The sequence below is a fragment of the Neopelma chrysocephalum genome, unplaced genomic scaffold (assembly GCF_003984885.1).
Source record: "Neopelma chrysocephalum unplaced genomic scaffold, ASM398488v2 Primary Assembly neopelma1_69, whole genome shotgun sequence".
Classification (NCBI taxonomy): domain Eukaryota; kingdom Metazoa; phylum Chordata; class Aves; order Passeriformes; family Pipridae; genus Neopelma; species Neopelma chrysocephalum.
This window is the reverse complement of record NW_020897729.1, coordinates 4143348-4163128: the sequence shown is the minus strand read 5'-3', so window position 1 is coordinate 4163128 and position 19781 is coordinate 4143348.

The window sequence follows — 19781 nt, the reverse complement described above, 5'->3', positions numbered from 1 at the left end:
TGATATGATGAAAATCTTTCTTTATAGTACATGGATATTAGAAGAGAATCATTTGAATATTTCTTTAGGCATTGGAAAGAAAAGTTGCAACTCAAATATTCTGGATAGGAAAAAAAAGGGAATGCATTTGTAAGAGTCTTTAAGCTTCTCTATAATCTATTTATTCACTTAGGGCCACATGCAAGTGAGTTGCAAATAATTTTAGATATTAATTTTTTTGGTACATAGGCAGGACCTGTCAGAGTAGCTCTGAATGTAAAAGAGCAAGATTTGATCTTTCTGTTTCTGCTTTTTTTTTTCTGTCCTTCCGTGCAACATTGGTGAAATAGGTTACTTCTTTCTTGTCTCAGTTTCCTCAGTTTTAGACAGTAAATTCAGATTCACAAATGAAAAATATCAGAAAGAAGCTATATTTGAATGATAATGTCAGCCTGGGAAGAATATACTTAAATTTTGATCTTCTGTTTTTAGAAATTGCTTTGTGGAGCAATATTATTCTAATGATTCAAAGCTAACGAAACTTTAAGTGGTGACAGAGTCCTGCTGGTAGGATGTACCTCCCAAGCTGGAGCACAGCACAACCCCTCACATCCAGTGTCTGTCAGATAACAACCCAAAGACTCAGCATTGGCTGGTGGTTACCAGCAAAGTGCTGTATAATTGCTATTGAAAATCAGTTTGAAGTGAGGCAGCATTGAAGTGTCTTGGTGGAACAGGAGAAGCCCAGTGAGTGCAGAATGCAAACCCCACAGTGAAGCAGAGCTGAGCACAACCAGGGAGAAGCCCTGGATGATGAGCCCCCCAGGTGACAGCACCAACAGAGTATGTAGTCATTCACCTTTGCTTAAAAGGCCAGCTATCTTGTCTTGTGTCTGTGTTATAGGTGAAAAAAATGTCCTAGCATCTACCAGCCATGATTGTTCCTTCCCAGTATGTGTGTCAAGGACTCCTTTTGAACAGGTGTAAAGATGCAAATAAAAGAAATCTGCCCCAGTCACTGTTAAAGAGGAACCCAAAACATAAACACAAGTGAAAGCTAATATGTTGTAAACATTTCCAGCACCATCAACTGATCTACCACAATTTTACATGCATGCTTTTAGCTCCTGAAAATGTGAAGTAATTCATGTTGGCTTAGCCTTCTGCTCTGAATAAAAGGAGGAATTAGCTAATTCCAGTTACCTGAGCTGCCAGCTTAGAGCACATGCACAGACAGTTACCATGAATCAGAGGTCATGCAACAACCCCTTTATATGTGAACATCCCAAGTTTATACGAACAGATCCCACTCAGTTATAATGAGAGAGGAAAAGTTGCCTTTGGCTTTGCATCCACAGAAACATTAGTGCTGTTTGCTGCCTCTCTGTCTTTTTGGGTCAGTGTAGCTTTTACATTTTCTCTGGTTCTTCATATAATCTCCAGCGCTTTCAGAACACAAATTTCTCTTGTGAGATTTACCTGGCCTGGAGTGATGAGAGAAGCTTAACAACATGGGGCTCTTTTATTTATAAGAGCATTCCTCTCACAATCTCCACCTGTCATAGACGTGAGGATTAAATACAGCTCTGTTTCTTGTACATATTACTCTCTTATGTCCCAGTGATTCTGGGCCTTGTGGATACTTAGGAAACAGGTTTTCCAAGAGCCTGAATGTGGTTGTCTTTAATTCAGTAAAATCTGTCACATTTTATGGCTTCAAAATATTCCTAATCTATCAATTAAGATTTACTTATACCCTATTCTCTGAATTATTTGGGACTACAAGGTTTTAGGTATTCTAGTAGTGAAATAAAGTAAAGGGACATTAATTTCCATTTACAGTAATAGTGCTTCATATTTAGTGTGGTGTGTACTTTTGAACAACAAATGAATATGTTTTCCTGAACTGGTTTAGCATTACCATGTGTGTTCTTTCAACCAAGTCCCCTCAAGCCTCTCTGTTTGGTCCTGTGGGATCTCTTCATCCTTTGCTGTTAGTTGGACATAGGTGGCTGTCACTACAGCAAAGCCATTGCGTTATTTGCCACTGCCCACTCTGCAGCTTTTCTGGTTTCGCTGGTTCCCCGAGTCATCTGGACTCCCTTTCTCTTTCAGCAAGAGGGGTATCACCTGAATGACTATCATTTACTGGAAGAAATAGCTCTCCTTAAATTGTGCTAAGAAGAAAACAGCCTTTCTTTTATCACAGCCCTTCAGGTGTGAGGGAAGAGCTGGCTGTGCAGAGAAAGAAGTGACTTCCCTCATTTATGGGATTTCCAATTATTGCAGTGTTAACTCAGACACATTTCCAAGCCACACAGTAGCGACTTGCTGCTCAGCTTTAAAAATCCACAATCAGTTTGCACCCGTACCTGTCTGCCTTGCTGTGTGGCAGAGGCACAGGACAGGGTGAGGCTCAGAGAGCTCATTGGTTCTTGATGTTAACGAGAAGCCGATGTGATCTCCTGTGAGTGTTCTTCAATAAGTGATGAATGGGACATGTAAGCACAAGAGCACATCTTCTTGTTACCTGTGTGTACCTTTCTTGATATCAGATGTCTGTATTACTACTCCTTCCATTGTAACCTGGGACTGTGATTGTGAACTGAATGTTCTTTATCTATTTAATAGTCTTATGTAATTGAGTATCTGGAAGAGTAGAATAGCCTGGTCAAGAAACATCCTTCTCCTGTAGTCCTGAACTGATGGGCTTCATTTGGGCACTTGAATTTATATTGCTTTTTATTTTTTTGCATCTTCTTGCAAAATAGTAATAAAAATCATAGGAGTGCTTTGGGTTATGTTCTGAATCTGTGGGAGGAGTAGCAGAGAGTGCTAAGATCTTTCTAATCAGATGCTTTCTGATAAGGTGAACACCCACTGGTGTTATTAGTACTGAGGGTTTCCTGTGTACAGCACAAAAAAATCAGTTGCAGGGGGGCTAAAGTCTCCTGACTACTAATGTTTCCACAGACTTTTCTGTGGCACCAAAGCCTGCAACTGTCTAGTCTGGAGCTGGAAAGTTCTCCAGATGATCTTTGTTCCTCAAAGCATTTATCAGGATTTTCAAGTGCCACATAAAAAAATAACTGAGTAGCAAATAAATATGTAAACCCAAGCAACCTATGCAGGAGGTAATGTGTGTATATATATATGTGTATATGTTATTACTAACCCAATTTCTGTCTTTGTCAAAAGTGTGCTCACATTGCAAAAACTAACTTTTGAGAGTGGGTTTTAGACAAAAGAGAGCTGATGAATTGACTGATTTTATCTGTGCAACTCATATTTTAATAAAAAATAAAAACTCTGACACAGATAAAATAAATTACAAGAACATGGCACTGCAAAAGGACTATTCCGGGTTTCATAAGAAATTTATGGGACAGCTAGCTAAAAGGAATCACCTCATGACCATGTTGCCATTTTCCTACTGCGAGTGTGAATGGTAAAAGGCTGATTCCCTGTGCTCCTGCTCTTCTTGGCCACCATTGCAGTATGCCTTGGGCTAGCAAGTTTGGTCCATAAGTAGATGTGATTTAACCCTTATGGCTTATTTTCTGCTTGGCTGTCAGTTGATGGCAAAGGGCCAAATGCTAACAACCATGATGGCTGAGCAGCTGGACCTGCATGCATGACAACTTAAAAATTACTTACATACTGTCCCCTTCATTGCAGAATGTTGATCTTTTCCTATTTGACTGGTGAGGTGTCAGAAGTGAGGTTAATATCCTTGGGGAAGAGACAGGGCTAAGGCAACTGCTGAAGTAAACATTCCTTTCAAATGAGAAATAGTTGAGCACCTTTTTCTTTAATTGTAACCCATGAAAGTTTGAAAGGATTTCTTCTGGTTATTTCCCTCATTTACAATTTTCCTTTAAAAATGGTAGACTTCTCAAATTCATCTAAGTCTTGGGCAAGCTGAGACTAAATTCTGCTTGTTGAATTCCTGTAGACTATTACTAAGGTGAAGGCAGACAAATTAATCTTTGAGGTAGAATTTGCCCATCATAAAATCAGTAATGAACAGGAGAGAGAACTATTTGCTATCACATGAAAATTAAAAATATTTTATGCAAAAATTCTGGAAGCTTGTTGTTTAATTGGTAGAAATGGAGTAAAATCTGAGGTAATGAGATTACTTCTGAAAAACTAACAAATGAGTAAGGTAGACTGCACAACTTTCCATATGCAAGAAAAGAAATCCTTTATGTTTCATTTTATTTTAGGCAAGCAAGTGGTTTTGCTGTCAGCACCACTTGTAGCAGTATAATGAAACTGAATAATTTTAAACAAACCCTCAAATACTCTCTACTTTGTGTTAGGATTATGCAACTGAGAGAGAATAGTACCTTCTTAACAAAAAAGAAGCAATATGTGACATTTTGTCTGTCAGTACTGGTGAAGTGGAATACACAAGCTTATTTAAAATTATTATTGAGTTTTACTTCACATAATGATATAATAATAAAGGAAAAAGAAGTGGCTTGGAATGTAATGCACCCAAAGCATTTCAGCAAGGAATATTATAGAATCAGTAAGGAAGAATATATGCAGCGGCCTGTGAAGGATAACATATCTTGATATGGAATATCTATAAATTATTCTCTATATTGTGGAAGTGGACACTGAGGAATAATCCCACCAAGACCGGTAAGCATATGAAATTACTCCTGTGCAAATTGGAAAGGATCAGGCCCTGTATGAGATGTGTAGTTTCTTTCCAATACTGAATTAATGTGACTAAATTTATGCAGCATGGAGGAATTTTTAAACACTCTCAGTGTTAGGACTTCTGCTGACCTAAATGAGAGAAGAGCTTGGACAGCAGTGAAGACTTGAGAAAATCCTACTTGGTTTTGTGTACGTTATCAAATCCGTAACTGCATGCTAAATCAGTCTTCCAATTTTAAAACTGATTAATGAATCTCTTAACAGACCAGATTGAAAACCCTTTGAAATTTGTGAAAAAAATCACGATGATTTCAAAAAGCTTTGGATCAGATTTGGAATTAATTTTGTTTTGGATGAACTTGGTTATTTTGTGCAAAAAGTCAGGCAAAGGGGCATTAGAACTGGGTGTGTTGATTGGTACCAGCTACACCTTTTACATTTGTGGCATTGAGAGTGGAATTCACATTGCTTTGAAATTTAAAATAACTGTAGAGATTTTTCTGAGATACAGATTAGATTCAGCACTTTTTCACTGCACATAGTCTTCATAATTTCTTTCATTATTGCTGATGTTATTGAGTGACATGCAATCTTAGAGATATTCCTCCAGATAGATGGATATTATTGAGGCTGAAATAGAAGTTAACCTCAGGAAACTTATTTTGTGGCTCACTCTGTTTTAATTCAGTGCAACATGTCTGGCTATAACTTTTTTTTCTTTTCCTGTATCTTTTGGCTTACCCTCAGCCTCATGGGATGCTCCCAAAATAATACCAATTAGCCTGTTGTTATTCTTCATTTTGCTACCTATGAAATTTCATATCAAGCTGTAAAGGATCCAATTTCACCTAATCCAACAGGTAAACTGTGATGATACTTAGGTGAACTTTACAAAACACTGTGGGTAGAACCAGGGACTGCCAAAGCCTCTTCTTGCTTCAATCTCTTCAAATAAAGAACCAACTTCTGTAGGAGTGCCTTGTAAGAAGCTCGGTGCCTCCCTGGCTCACGCACCAAGGACAGATGCTTAATATTGACTAGATACATTTGCTTTTGTTGGAATTACACTACTGTGTGTTCATGCAACTTCTCTAAAAGAGAGATGTTTTCCCCCTTGTGTTGTGTTTAAATATTTTCCAGTTATTAATCTCATAATACTCTTGACAAAAGGAAATAATTTCATAGCAGAATAGACACATCCTGGAGATATCATGTCTTACATGAGGACTGGTCCTTCATTAGTGCCGCAGTGGAATTCAGTTTTGCTAACAAAGCAGAATGTGCCCACGATATTAATGTGGTGTGATCGGCCACTCGATGAGGGAATAATTCATAGGCATGCACTAACAAGGCTTTGACTGAGCTTTGCTCACCCTTTAAAGGAAGACAGGGCTGTTGTTTTGGGGTTCAGTCCTGGCCCTTCTGAAGACATGAGGATTATATTGTCTCTTTGAGGTGTATAACAATGAGAGCGCTGCCTCTTCCTGACAGGCCCTGTGCTATGCCTCTGTTAGAAAACAGAGCTCAGAGGTCTACCAAAAAGCCCACTGTGCCTGGAAATATCAGACAATGAAAAACTGAATTAATAGAATCTGACACAGTTTTACCGTAGCAGCATGTTTTTCCTTACTGAAATATATTTTTCCTTCTCTCATCAACAGATTACTTGGTGCTCTTTTGAGAAACAGAAAAGTTGCAAAACCAAAACAAAAGCTCTAAAGATATTGAGTTAAGGATTTTTTCTTTTCCCTTTAATTCTGTGTTTTAAAAAAAAAATAGATACCACATGAAATGTCAGACAGTCTGAAGCGCTGCTGGCAGAGTTAAGAAAGTGGTTCTCTGACAAAAGAAGCCAGGTTGTCTTTGAGTATCCATTTGAACGTGCAGACCTGCTTGCAAGCCCAAACTAGAATTCTTATCCAAATTTTGGGAGTGCTTGGATTCTTCTTTTCAGTTGATATTTTATTGACGCATGAATTAGTAACTAAATTGGTACCTACATCTGTCTTTCCACGCAAAATGCTTGGGTTGCTTGAAGCTAGAGTTTTGACCTTGGATTGCAAAGTATCTCACTTGGACATAATAAATAGTTGTTGGGTTTCTTATTCCAGAAACAGGTTGACCCCAACTAAGTCACTGGGCTTGAGACCTCTGAGTTGCAGCTCAGGCAAAGGGAATTCACTCAATTTGCAGTGCTCAGCTGGTACTGTCTGGGCTGAAACTTCAAATCTTCTGACATGTTTTGCTGTTGACTTCAGTTTGGATAGGTTTTTCCCTGTCTCATATTTTTGTGCTGCCCAAACAGCTGCTCACCTGGAAAGGGAGGAGGCACAGGATCTCTTTCATGTTTTGGATTCTGTGTGTTTCTAAGGCGTATTCTCAGCCTGGATTAAGTGAGTTATGAACTGTTGAACAGAGCTGGTGCCACAGACATTCTGCAATGGAGGATCTGTCCTCAGATCTCCTCCTTTCCTTCTCCAGAAACTCCTGCAAACAGAGTCTGGAAACCAAGCAACATCCACCAGTCGGACAAGGCAGGGAATCCTGTAGCAATAGCAGTAGTAGAGCAATTATGGTAAGCCTTTAACTAGCTACAGAGTGAACATTTTACATTCCTAAATCTGCCATAATGCAAAATAATCTGTTTATATTAGGAAAGACATTGCATTCTGCTCACTCATCCCTTCACAGGCTTGTCTGCACAGAGCTAGGTTTCCATAACTCATAATAGGAAAACACACAATTGTCAAAACCTTCGGACTTGGCCTCTTTTTTTAATATTACCCCAGCTGCACTTTCTTCATAGCCAAAGGGTCTCTTATTGGTCCTTAAATGAAGAGCCATATTGAGATATTATAGAGCTTGGTGCTCATCCCACGAGCCAAAGGATCCCCTCTCAGCTGCTGGACTCTCTTCCCAATTATCACATCTGGCCTTGAAGCTGTTTTCCTCAGCAGCACTTGGTAGAGTTCAGACATTCTGGCCCCATAGGCAACTCACTCACCCTGCTCTGGTGCCGTTTTGTCTACAGCTTATGAGCAACTTCTGTTGATGCCTGTTGTGATCTGACATAGGAGGCCTCCAAGTCGGAAACATCTCTGCTTTTCTCCCAGCCCCATTCAAACGAGACCATTTTAGTAGGCTGCCATTCCACCTGATGGATGCCATAAGCAGGTCAGTTTCAATAATTCCAATAAAATTATTTAAAAATTAAATTTAGCAATAGCATTTCACTAACAAAGTATTTGCAGAGTTCCAAGCACAGTGCAGGAATTTAGTGCATCTTTTTATAATCATGGCCTTGCCCCTAACTGCAGTTATACATGGCTGAATTCCTATCTGGTAAAAGGGAGTTGGATTGTGCCCTAAAGAGATACTAAATTTCAAGAGTTTTCAGAAATCAGATTTAGAGCAGATGAAAGCTTGAGAAACTAGATATTTGGATGAACCACATGGTTTCAAAAAAAACCCTCAAACCACTTCATTTTTTTTCCTTACAATTTTCTGATATAGCAAATGCATTGCTTGCTGTCTTCCATATTAAGCAGGGTAATAAATTCATGAATAGCTTTAAGCTTATGACTGGTTCCATTGAAGAGTTAAATTTTTGTGTATTGTTGAGTTCTCTGTATGGGATTGCCATTCCAAAGCCCAATCCTGCATTCCTGAGCAGCCAAATTTCCCCTGGAAGTCAGTGGGAAGTTTTCAGGTGCATAGCAATGGACTACAAAGCAGAGTTTCTTGAGAAACAGGGAACTCACCATTTTCAAACAAAAATCTAGTCACCTTGAAAGCGACCTCTGTGCTCTCTCTCAGCCAGAAGCATTGAAAGAAAACCTTCATTTGTATTTATCCTCTAACACTGAGTGAAACAAGCATTGCATACCCATTATAAAAAATTAAAAAAAAAAAAAAATCCCTAAACTTGGAACATTTAAATGGTTTTCCCCTTCCCTTCAGTGAGACACATTTATTTTAATAATAATAATAATAATGGCCCATCTTCGCGAACGAAGATTTGGGGAAAGGTCTTTTACCTTTCCAGCCTGCGCAATGGATTTTTTAGGTGAGACACAGCCTGCGCTGAACTGAGCCCACCCTTTAATCCTAAGGTTCATCTGCCGGGGCCAAGCAAGCTTGGACAATGGCAGTGAGGTCCTCAGGACGTAGGTTTGTTTAGAGTATCCTTCTCATAGATGGATGGCCACACAGGGCTAACGGGTTCCATCTGCCCGGGAGGGACTGGGAATCGAACCCGTGGTCGCAGCAGTGAAAGTCCTGCACGCTAACCACTAGGCCACCAATGCCATTAGGTAATTATCGCAGGTTGTTGCAAATAGCATTTATTTGAGAGAAAAGCAGAGTTCCCTTATATTTCTCTCCTTACTTCCCCCTTGTGATTCGCAGCTTCAACTCTTCCCCCAGCCTCATTTGGGCAGGGTGCCTGTGAGCAGCACTGAATACAAAGAAAGGAAGCGGCCCAAGTGTAAGTTTCCTTTGCCTTATGCCCCATATTATACCTTATTTGTTGTGCTAATTCAACAGCGTAATTCCCAAATACAGCCTCCTTGAATTGTTTTGATGAGAACTGCTAACTCAGTGCAGACTATTTTTGATGAGCTCTGAAGTCCAAAGAGTCAGAATTTTATGATGTGAAGGCTCCACGTACTAACTGTTTAATAATATGGCCGATTATTGAAGTCCCACTATTATTAAAAAAAAAAAATCATTTTTGCGATGCGATTAAAATTTGTTTCTCAAACCATAAAGCAGTGAGTGCAAGTTAAACAGCCAGGGCACTCGTGTCCTTTGTCCTGGTGCCTTGGGGACGATGTGGTAGTGCCCTCTAGTGACACATCCCGACAAGTATTTCACGGAGCACAATGCAGGACTTTGTTCCACTTCCTGACGATTCTTTCATTTGGACTCTATTTTGGGACAAAATTGATTTATGTCTAAATATTTCCAAAGCTAACAGCTAGTGAAGGCGTCGCAGTCCAAAAAATAATACGTTTTTCCATACTTTTCAGAATCAGTGGGTGTTTTTTCACCTTTCAACTACTGTATTAACAAATGAGCTGTGGTTAAACATTTCAAAGAGGCAGAATTTTTATTTTTGCTCTTACGCGTTACTTGTGCCAGCAGGGTTTTGCATGGCTGAAGCCTTACAAAGTCAGTAGTTGGAGGCTCCATCCAGTTCCCAGGGAATTTAGTACCCAAGTTCTCATTAGACTTCCACAGGAGCAGGATTGGGTTCACTGAATAGTCATACACAATTAAAAGATAAACAGCCAGCCTGAAATGTTACCGAAACTTTTAGCTTCCTTTGCTCAGGAAACAGGGGCATTCAGAAATGTTCAGAGAAGAAAAAGAAGAAAGAAAAAAAAAAAGGAAAAAGAGAAAAGTATATTAGTTGTAGAAAAATTCAGAAAACACACAAAATACGTACACCTTTGCTGCTGTCAAAGAATAGTTTTTCTCTGTGACCTCCTACAGACATTTCATCATCTCTTTGTGACCACAAAAATATCATATTAGAATATGACCAAACCAGTGACCTGCTTCATTCAGGGATTGGCTGTTTTTTAGCATTTTTCCATAGCAATGAAATCAGTGAACTGTAGTTTTCCTACAATATACAGGGGGGTTTGTGCATGCTGCAGTACATACTATTAATATGGCATATTTTTTCCATATATTCTGTAATGAGAATAGGTTCACCATTGTGATACCTGTAGTTTGTGGTCTGAGGACTCCTGCTGTTATTGTTAGTCATATTGAAATAGCACCAAGGAGCCTTACTCGGAGCCAGATGTGCTTGGTGCTGTACAAATATAAAAAAAAAAAAAAAGAAGAAAGCAGAGTCTATAAAGTCTCTCTCCTGAATATTTAGTTTCATTCAAATATCAAGATTCCTGTGCCATAAACAAACAAAAAGGCATCCTGTTAACTGATGCATTAAAGAGGTTAGATCCTGTATTTCTTCTGTGATGGGGAGGGGGGCGAGAGGGGAAGTGATGCTATTGACCTATATAAGTGCTATTCAAAGTGAGCAAAAGTTAGCCTAAGAAAAGCTGAAATGTTCTGCGTGATCCTCTTCACATGAAAAGGTCAGGAGGTGGGGAGTGAAAATCAGGAGAAGAAGATGTGATTAAAATGAAGTTTTATTTTTGTTTCAGGTTAGGGGAGTGGGAGCTGATAGAACATTTTAGACATGAGAGCAGAGTAAGAGATGTATCCCTTAGTGCCAGGGTTATCCATGTAACCCAAAGACCCTTTTTATTTAAAAAGCTATTGCTTGTGATCTTTTCCAAAGAGGGAATCAATAAATGTCCACCAAACTTGCTCTTTTGGTCAAAATGATAAATGAACATCGAAGTGCTATAAATTGGTATCAACCAGTGAAGTGGAATTCAACAAGAAAACCAATAAGAGCAAAGCAACACTGAGATCTTCCTGACTCTGCTGTTGCTGCTGAAATTCTTAGAAATGACCTAAATATTTGGCATGAAATCATTAAAAAAAAAATAGTTTTACATTGCGTTTTTCCCCCTTATTGGAATTAATTCTTTAAAAAAAAAAAGTCCTCTGGTTCTCCTTCCAATGTCTGTTGTTTGTATGTCCAGTGAACCTTAGGCACAACCATCAGTGCCTGATTGCACAGCATCGAGTCAAACCTGGTACCTGCCTGCTTCAGAGGCTTCCTGCAACACAGGAGGTGGGAGCAGTCACCAATATCCTCCTGTGCTCAGGGAATGCTGTTGAGGCTTGAACTCTGCTGTTCTTCCACCAAATCCAGCAAAGGCAGGGCAAGGCACATCTTTTTCCCTTGCACCACTACCCAGAGTAATAACTCCTCGTGTTTCCTGGACGTTGCAATACCTTAGCCAGTGTCTGGTAAGAACATGCTGATTTTCATAGTGAAGATTTAGACCCCAAAATTATATAAGTTGCTCTTTATTCCTTTACTCTTTCAACTTTTAAAAAAGCAATCTGTATTCCAGCCAGGTTTTCGTTTAAAATAACCCTCTCATTCAAGACTTCACCTGTAACTTTATCCCAGTGGTAACTCTTACCTGCCATACTAGCCCTAGGCCCTTGTAGCACTTGACATCATCTCTTGGACAGGTTACAGAGCCTATTGAGGCAGTTGTTAGAAGCAGATTTACTCTGCAATGTGGAGCCAACCACAGAAGAAAATTAGTGCATTTATCTGTCAGCATTAGGCTAGATTATCAATCCAGTACACTAGTCACAGGATCTGGTTTTTCTTTCTCTGGGGAAGTGAAATTGATATAGTGGGTAGGCAGTAAAGGTGTCAGTTATAAACAGGACATTAGCATGAGAAAATAGGAAAATGGCTAGTTTTAGGCAACGGTCCTTTTTCAAGTTTAAGTATAGGTTTGAAAAGTAGTTTTTTCTTCCTCATAAGTAGACTTTCTAAAAAGAATGTGCAAACTCCTTCCTTCAAACCTGTTATTTTTTTTTCCCTACAAATAAAATGGTTGAATCTGAAAAAAAAAAGGGGAAAGACCCTCTCTCCCTCTTTTTTTTTTTATTTTAACAGTTATGATAATGAATTTTAAGACTCTGAAAAGACCACAAAGTATTCCCAATCAGGCAAGCCTCTGTATGACACTGAGCAAATAAATTGCAATAAATTATTTGCTATGAAAATTAGCTAATTTTCATAGTCACACATCATACATGAGCAAATTGCAACTTTTTCAACCAGTAAGACTGCAGTAGCATGCAGGTGTCCCCATCTCAAATCACTGCCCTGTCTACCAGATGCTGAACAAGTACCCTCCTGAAATGGTCCCTCTGTTACATATTCATGCAGGTGCCAAACACTGTTGGTTTCTTCTTAATTCACTGGGTGGCTTATAAGGACTTTGTTCTGAGGAACAGCAAACTGACCTTGGTAATTGCTGTGTTTTAGTTTTTTTGCCATACCTGCAAAGTATTCTATTACCAAACCAACACATTGCTATTCCCATTATCCACCCACACGTAAACATGCTGCACAAAAAAATGAGACAGTTGCTCCCTGCAATTACATTCCATTGTATATGGATGAGTATGAACTGCATGAGATTGCATTTTATATAAACAAGTAGTGAATAGTAATCCTCTGTCCCTAAACCTCCTTGTTTTTGTCCCTAAAAAGGGTCCCCAAATGCTTTTAAAGTTTTGGACCATCCTATTTATGATATATTTTGTTTTATTTCTTCATGAGTCCTGGCAGTGGCTGCTGACAAACATAACACTGCCAAAACCAGCAGGTTGCCTGAAGGTATCAGGGGTGGCAAGAGCCAGTTGATGTTGGAGTCAGGGATCAGTCCTTTGCACAGTCAAGTGTGCTCTGCTGCCTCCCGTGCTCCAGAATAACCTCTCCTGAGTGCAAAGGTCTTGAGCAGAAATAGATTTTGTCTCAGGCAGGTGGAGTGGTGTTTGAGGTGTTGCTGCACTCCCAATATGAAGGAAGCAGCCCCCACCATTTCTGGTAGAATTTGTAAACAGGGATGTTGTTTTTCAAAATATTTTAAAAAGATAATCCCAAGAAGCTGAAAAAAAAAATTAAGACATTTCAGAGTGAGATGTTGGGTGCATTATTCCCATGGAATTTTGAAGGTACTGAGGCCTTTGCTTCCTTTGTCCTTCTTCCTTATCTAATTTTATATGAAAGCTAAGATTTGCCCACATATTTCTAGATCTGTTTAATTTATAAAGGCTTGTTCTGATTGTTGGTGCTATAGTTCTGCTTAAATGTGAACCTCAAGAAATACCACTTAATCAACAGTGAATATTTTTTGGGAAAGCCTTTTCTACTGCTGTCTTAAGTACTGAAGGACTTTCCTGTAGAAAATATATCAGCCCTTGTCCATGCTGGTTTAACATTTGCCACATAGAAGTGCCTGAGTATGAGGTTTACAACAACTTCCCAGGAATGTTTGGGTCACCTAAACCTGGTAGCTTGCTATTAATAGAAAGCAGGAGCAAATTCATATTTAAATTTCTGCCGTAATTGTGCGTGAAAAATCCTTAATCTTTGTTTTGTATTTTTTACTAGTAATATGAGTGGAGTTGTTTGCACCAGTTAACATTAGTCACATGTAACAGTACATCAGGGTCAGGCCTTGGTCTCTGTAGGTTTCTAGAAAGATTTCTTGCTTTAAATCCTCATTTTCCTCAAATGATGCAGTAAGAATAAGGATCTCTCTGCACTTGCTGGGGGGTGTTGGAATTAGATCTTTGAGGTCCCTTCCAACCCAAATCATTCTATGATTCTATGAATATATGTTCCTGGACCATTTTCTTACCATGCTCATGAAGGCAAAGAGGCCAAAATACAGATGTTTCTATGAGGGGAACATTTGATCTGTGCAGGGCAGCAATGGTGTGTGGCACGTGCTGCCCGTGTTCCCAGACTTTGCTGCTCACCACCTGTTCTCTACCTTCACAGCAATTAAATTAAAAACTGCTGGTAAATTGCCTCTGGTGCAAACTCAGAGCTTTCCACACTAGTGCTGTATGTTGCATGCAAGTGTTTCACAGGCTGACATCATCCTTTTCCCTCTCCTCCAGCTGGGAAATTGGACTGTGTTATGTGGACAACCACAAGTCAATGCTGCTTTGCCTGCAGCTGTAATTTCTGGTTTGTAGGTCTGCTCTGAGGCATGTGTGCCCTAAAACTACTGCTGCTGAAGAATTAGTGGGAAGACTGAATTGCCTCACCATCTGAAGGCTCATTCCCTGGCCTGCATCAACCAGTGAAAGCAAAAAGCTGTGGGTCAGAGAGCAGAGAGGGAAGGAACACCTCTGGCATGGGAACAGGGATGCTGCCTACAGCAGAGGAGGGGCTGGAAACCTGAAAAACCAGAAATAACAAATTTTGTTTCCTTCATGCTATGGAGCTCAGGTTAAATCGCAGATGATCAAGTAAGTTATGTATTCAGAGTCCAGGTGGGCAGCTGTGTGCAAGCAGGCTCCAGAGGGTCTCCACTCCTGGGCAGGAGCTCCAAACAGGCTGTGGAAGATGGACAGGTCAATGGGCCCTGTATGAGTTCACCAGTGGGATTGTTCAGCCCTCCATGAACGTCCTCTTTCAGTGGAGGTTTCCTGTGGCTCATTCAGTTCCTGTTGTGAAGGCTCCCCCAATTTAGATACGTGCCCCTGCAGATGCAGTCTGATGCTGGAAAACAGCCTGAGGCAAACTGTGGGTCTTTGCCTGTCTCTGCTATAACTTCTTACTTCTTTGGGAAATTCCCTGTTAGACCACTCCTAGGCTCAGAAACCATGTGCATGGCAGAGGGAGAGATTCAAAGTTTTACTTTCAAGGCCATAGGAACTCCTCTGGACATTATCAGATTGACAGATTATGGGAGACCTCTTCATGTTCATTTCTGTGCTAACAGAACAGTAGCATTCAATACTAAGAGGCTTTTCATAGTTCTTCAACTGGGACGAGTGATCCTTTGAAAGAAGGGTTGTCTTTCCTTTTAAAATTAGCATACAAAAATGAATTTGATGGTCAAGACTTTGACAGGTAAAAGACTGCAGAGCTGCTAAAGGCTAATGAGATCCCTGCCTGTTTCCAAAATTGCTGCAGTAAAACATAAGTACAGGAAAAGGTACAATGGATCTTCTCCCCATGATGCTGTTTGAGGTGGGAAATGCTTCCACTTTGTTGCCCAAGGTTTTCCAGATGGTTTGATTTTGTTTTTCATGTAAGAAAGAAAACCCTGCAGAAACAAGACAAATCAGTGCACAAATCTTAGTTTCTCTCCCTCACCAGATGAACCTGCTCAGTTTCTTTCACTGTCCCAGCAAAAAAACAAAGGTGTCTTCCAACAAAGCAAAAGACAGTTTTACCTTCATCAACAAGCTGCCAGCAGACTTGGTCCAAACTCTTCATACAGAATTACTGCATTTTCACCGTCCTATACTGTGCTTTTTATAGGCAACCTATACATATATATATGGCAGCATTGTTAGGGAACTAAGCCAAAGTGGGGTTTGTCCATCTTTTCCCCATTGGGCAACTCAGGATGACTTTCCTGAAATCAAGAGCCTGGGGAGATCTTGCTGTTCTACAGAACTGCAATGCAGTGAGTCACTGCCGTCCATCAATTTGTGTCCCTCAATCTCTTAAAATTCTAGAAGTGCTTCTTAATTTGTTTTTACTTGTTTTTCTTCATCAGGCAGTGAAAAGAAAGTTAGATCTGTACCAGGAATAGATTCAGGGAATTCTCATCCAATTCGGCAAATTCTTTGCTCACTCCCCCTTAAATGAAGCTATTTCCATTAGAAAAGACTACTTGTGTGAGTAAGCTTTGCCCAAATGCAATACCAGCATTCATCATTTCAATCTATAAACCCAAGAAGCAAAAATGTCGCATTCCATCTGCTGAAGAACTAGCTGGAATTTCTGGATAGCTGGAGAATCAAGCTGAAAAACTTCATCGGAAATTCTCTGTTGAATTGAAGGCATAAATTTAAGAAATTGTAATATGATTGCGAAGGGTAGATCTCATGACCTAGAATTTTAAGACATGAATAAATTGCTGAGAACAGTAACTGACATAGGAAGTAGGCAGAGCTCTGAGATACTGGAGCGTCTTTACTGAGGTGCTGCAGGGTTCTGCCCACTGACAGTCCATTTGTGGTTTCAGTTCTCTCACAGCCCTCTCTGCTGCTTCGACTTTGCAGACCTGATTGCTGAAGCTCTTTGAAAACTTGTTTAGGGAGTTAACATCAATGTTCTTGTTCACTAGGTATGAAAGAAGAGTAGGCTACCAAAAAATTCCAAATTTTCTTCTTTATTCAACTTTCAAGTCAGGCCAAAAAAAAAAATCAAATAATGCAACTTCATTGACATTTTTCTTTCTCCCTGTCTCTGAACTTGAATTTTGCACTCCTGACATAGCAGGACAGCTCTTTTGTCTGCAGGTGCAGTAGAGGAAGGGAAGAAATGTAGCATTGCAGAAGAGCCCTGAGGGATGAGAGCAGTAGGAGATATCATCTGTCCCTCCATCCCCAAAGGAAGGAATCCTCCACTCTGACTTGACATACAGGTGGTTGTGCTAATTGCAGAGGTATGGGCTAGGATGATTTTACTGTCTAGTATTACATACCAAATGCCAATAGATTTATAAATATAATAATGTTTACTCTTAACAGTGCAAGGCTAAAGTTTCCCTAGTTTTTGTGAAGCTGGTAGCCCCAGTCTGGTGATGGATTTTGATTTATTTTACTAAGGGAGTCATGAACATTATTCAGAGGCAAAATGTTGTGAAAGGGCTGATTACAGTAAATATAAGATCAAATTCAAGGAGTAAGGAAAGAAACCACTTTTCCTGCTTGCTGAATTTTTTTTCCTATTTTTCTTTAGTATAAACGACAGGCAATCATTTACATGAATCTCTCCATTATAGACCAAAATAACAGTGCAGTTTTCATTAACAAAAAGACTACCTTTTTCTTCTTCGTTTGTGTTGTCAAGATACTTTAGCTGAAACATACAGTGATTTCCAACACTTACCCTAGTTGTCACACTGAGAGTGAAATAATGGCTGACATTAGGAAGATTATTTCTCAGCAATAAAATTACCTTTCACAACATATTTCTATCTAAGTGGAAATGATGGAAAATCATAGATTCTATTTTCCAATTGAGAGAGAGAGAAAGAGGAAAATGAAATCAACAGGATTTCCTTGAGAGAATGTAAAGAGAATGCAAGCAACCAAAATGCTACCCAAAATCCAGTGGAAGCATCTTCCCAGATCTGTTTTTATTAATTGAGCCAGTTGATTGAGGCAAGTGGAATTGCGTGAAATGTTTTTTGTGCACAGTGCAAAACGTGGAGGTTAATTAACTGGGATCCCAATCCTGTCTCTGCCGTCAGCAACACGACTTGTGGATATCAGTAAGAGTCAAGATTGAGCTTTTAGTTAGGTTTTGTTAAGCAGTTTGTGAACTTTTTTGATGAATCTCTAGCCAGATTCAACAGAAATGGGATCAGTTTAAGGTTTTCTGTTGAAACTGTGATGTTCCCAGAAATGTATGATTTCAGTCATAGTCCTGGTGAAACTTGGCTTCACTGTGCGTGGAGTTGAACTTGAATGGAGTTCAGGGCATTTGAAACTATGTGAATCAAAAGAAAAAATGTGCATGTGATCCCTGCTGAAGTGTAACTGCCAAATTAAGAACTGCCTATAAAAATGAGTTTGTAAAGAAAAAGTGAAAGGCAGTGTGGGCTGGCTTTATAAATACAGTTGCATCTTCTGTTACCAAGAAGGCATCCACCAAAACAGTGGATTGTGACTTGGACTATAAGTTGCATAATTGTAAATGTAAATAAGTAAAAGAAATGGATTGATGACTTCCCATTTACCTCTAAGTGAGAGTAGAATCGGGCCATCAGAACTACTCAAAGAGTCCAAGGCAATAAACATGGTGACTTCGCACTCTGCAAAAAATACCTGTTACTAAACTCAATCAAATAATGTTTTCTCAAAATGTTGCCCCCCTGATTTTAGCCCTCAAAGATCTATTTTTAGATCTCTCTTTTCTGCCAGCGTTGCTCTTGAGCCATTGTTCCCCTGGCTTGGGGATGGTGAAGCAGCTGGCAGTGGATTGCAGGTAGGTTGAAAATGCACACAAACATGCTCACCTACAAAGAAATTTTAGTTCTCATAGTGTTAACTGCCCCTTCCCTGCACTCCTCTCCCCCCGCTCCACCCCCGCCTGCCACAAGCGCGACCCAGAACACATTAGAGTCCCAGAGCACAGGGAACGGTTCTCATCTATCCGTCACCAAGGAGGCAGACAGGACGGGGAAACAACAAGTCATTTGTACCTGATGAGGAGGACACTCCTGGGAAACAAACAGATGAGCCACCACATGAATCTGAGCTATTCTCTGAGGTAAACAGAACTGCATGAGAAACACACAAATTATCAGGGGCATCACGCTTAACTCCCTCGCTTCAAGCTGCTGGGCGGACTGTGGGCCTGAAACTCTAGATTGTCCCAATATCTGATTGTGAGAAAGTTAACCCTCTAAAAGCATCAGGGGAGGGGGAGGGAATCCCAGACCCCAGGTTTCTGGAGCAGTGTTGTTCACCCTGCAGCCCTTGCTCATATTCAGTTGTCCGTGCCACCACAAACTATCCTGGGAGGCCAGTCCTGTGTCAGCCACAATGGACACAGGCAGCAGGAGCAGCCCAGTGCTTGCAGCATGGTTTGTATGGGATACACATTTTCCCTTTGGGACCATTTCTGGTGAGATTTATTTCAGGCTGTAACACTTTAACAAGTCATATCAAACGGTGGGGTCCCTTGCTACAAACAAAACATTTCTAGTGGGGTGCAGTCCCAACGAATGGTGATAGTGACGATACCACTGCAGAGCAGTGGCTGTCTGCAAATGGTTGTGTGTATATGGCACATCCAGCTCTGCCTGCTCCAGCGGGTTTGAGGGCCTGACTTCAGCTCCCATTTTATAAATGTGATCTCATTCTGTTTGAAGGGAATCATATTAACTGATTTTGTAGCAGTCCTAAGCTTTCTAGCAAGTTACATGGGACAACTTCCAGGAAGGGAATTTAAGTTATCATTGTAACCTGCTGCTGTGTTTGAGACACCATTGCACTGGGCAGCTAGAGGCTGTGCAAAGCTTTGTGGCATGTCCACATGGATAATATGATAATTTATCCCTATTTTATGACAAGAAATTGAAATAGAAAGAGATTTAATAAGCAATTTGTATGAAGTCATACAAGGATCCTGTGTTGAAGTGAGGAATTAAACTCAGTTTTGAATCCTAGTCAAGCCCTTTTAATCACAAGGTCATTCTTCTGTTCTGTGAGGTAGGAAAACAAGAGGTTTAATTTGGTGCTTAATATTTAAAAAGAGATGTCTGTGAATCTCAACCGAAGAGGCAAATAAGTGTAGTGGTTAAAACAAACTGGAGAAAGAAAAGAAATCCTGCTGGAGCTGAGTTCAGAAGTCTGGCAAAAAGAGGGGTCTTGTGATTAAGCATGACTTGAATGTAGGTCACTTTGTAGAGCCAGGTGATTTCTGAACACAACACTTAGCAATAGTCTCTCTGCTCTTGGTGGAT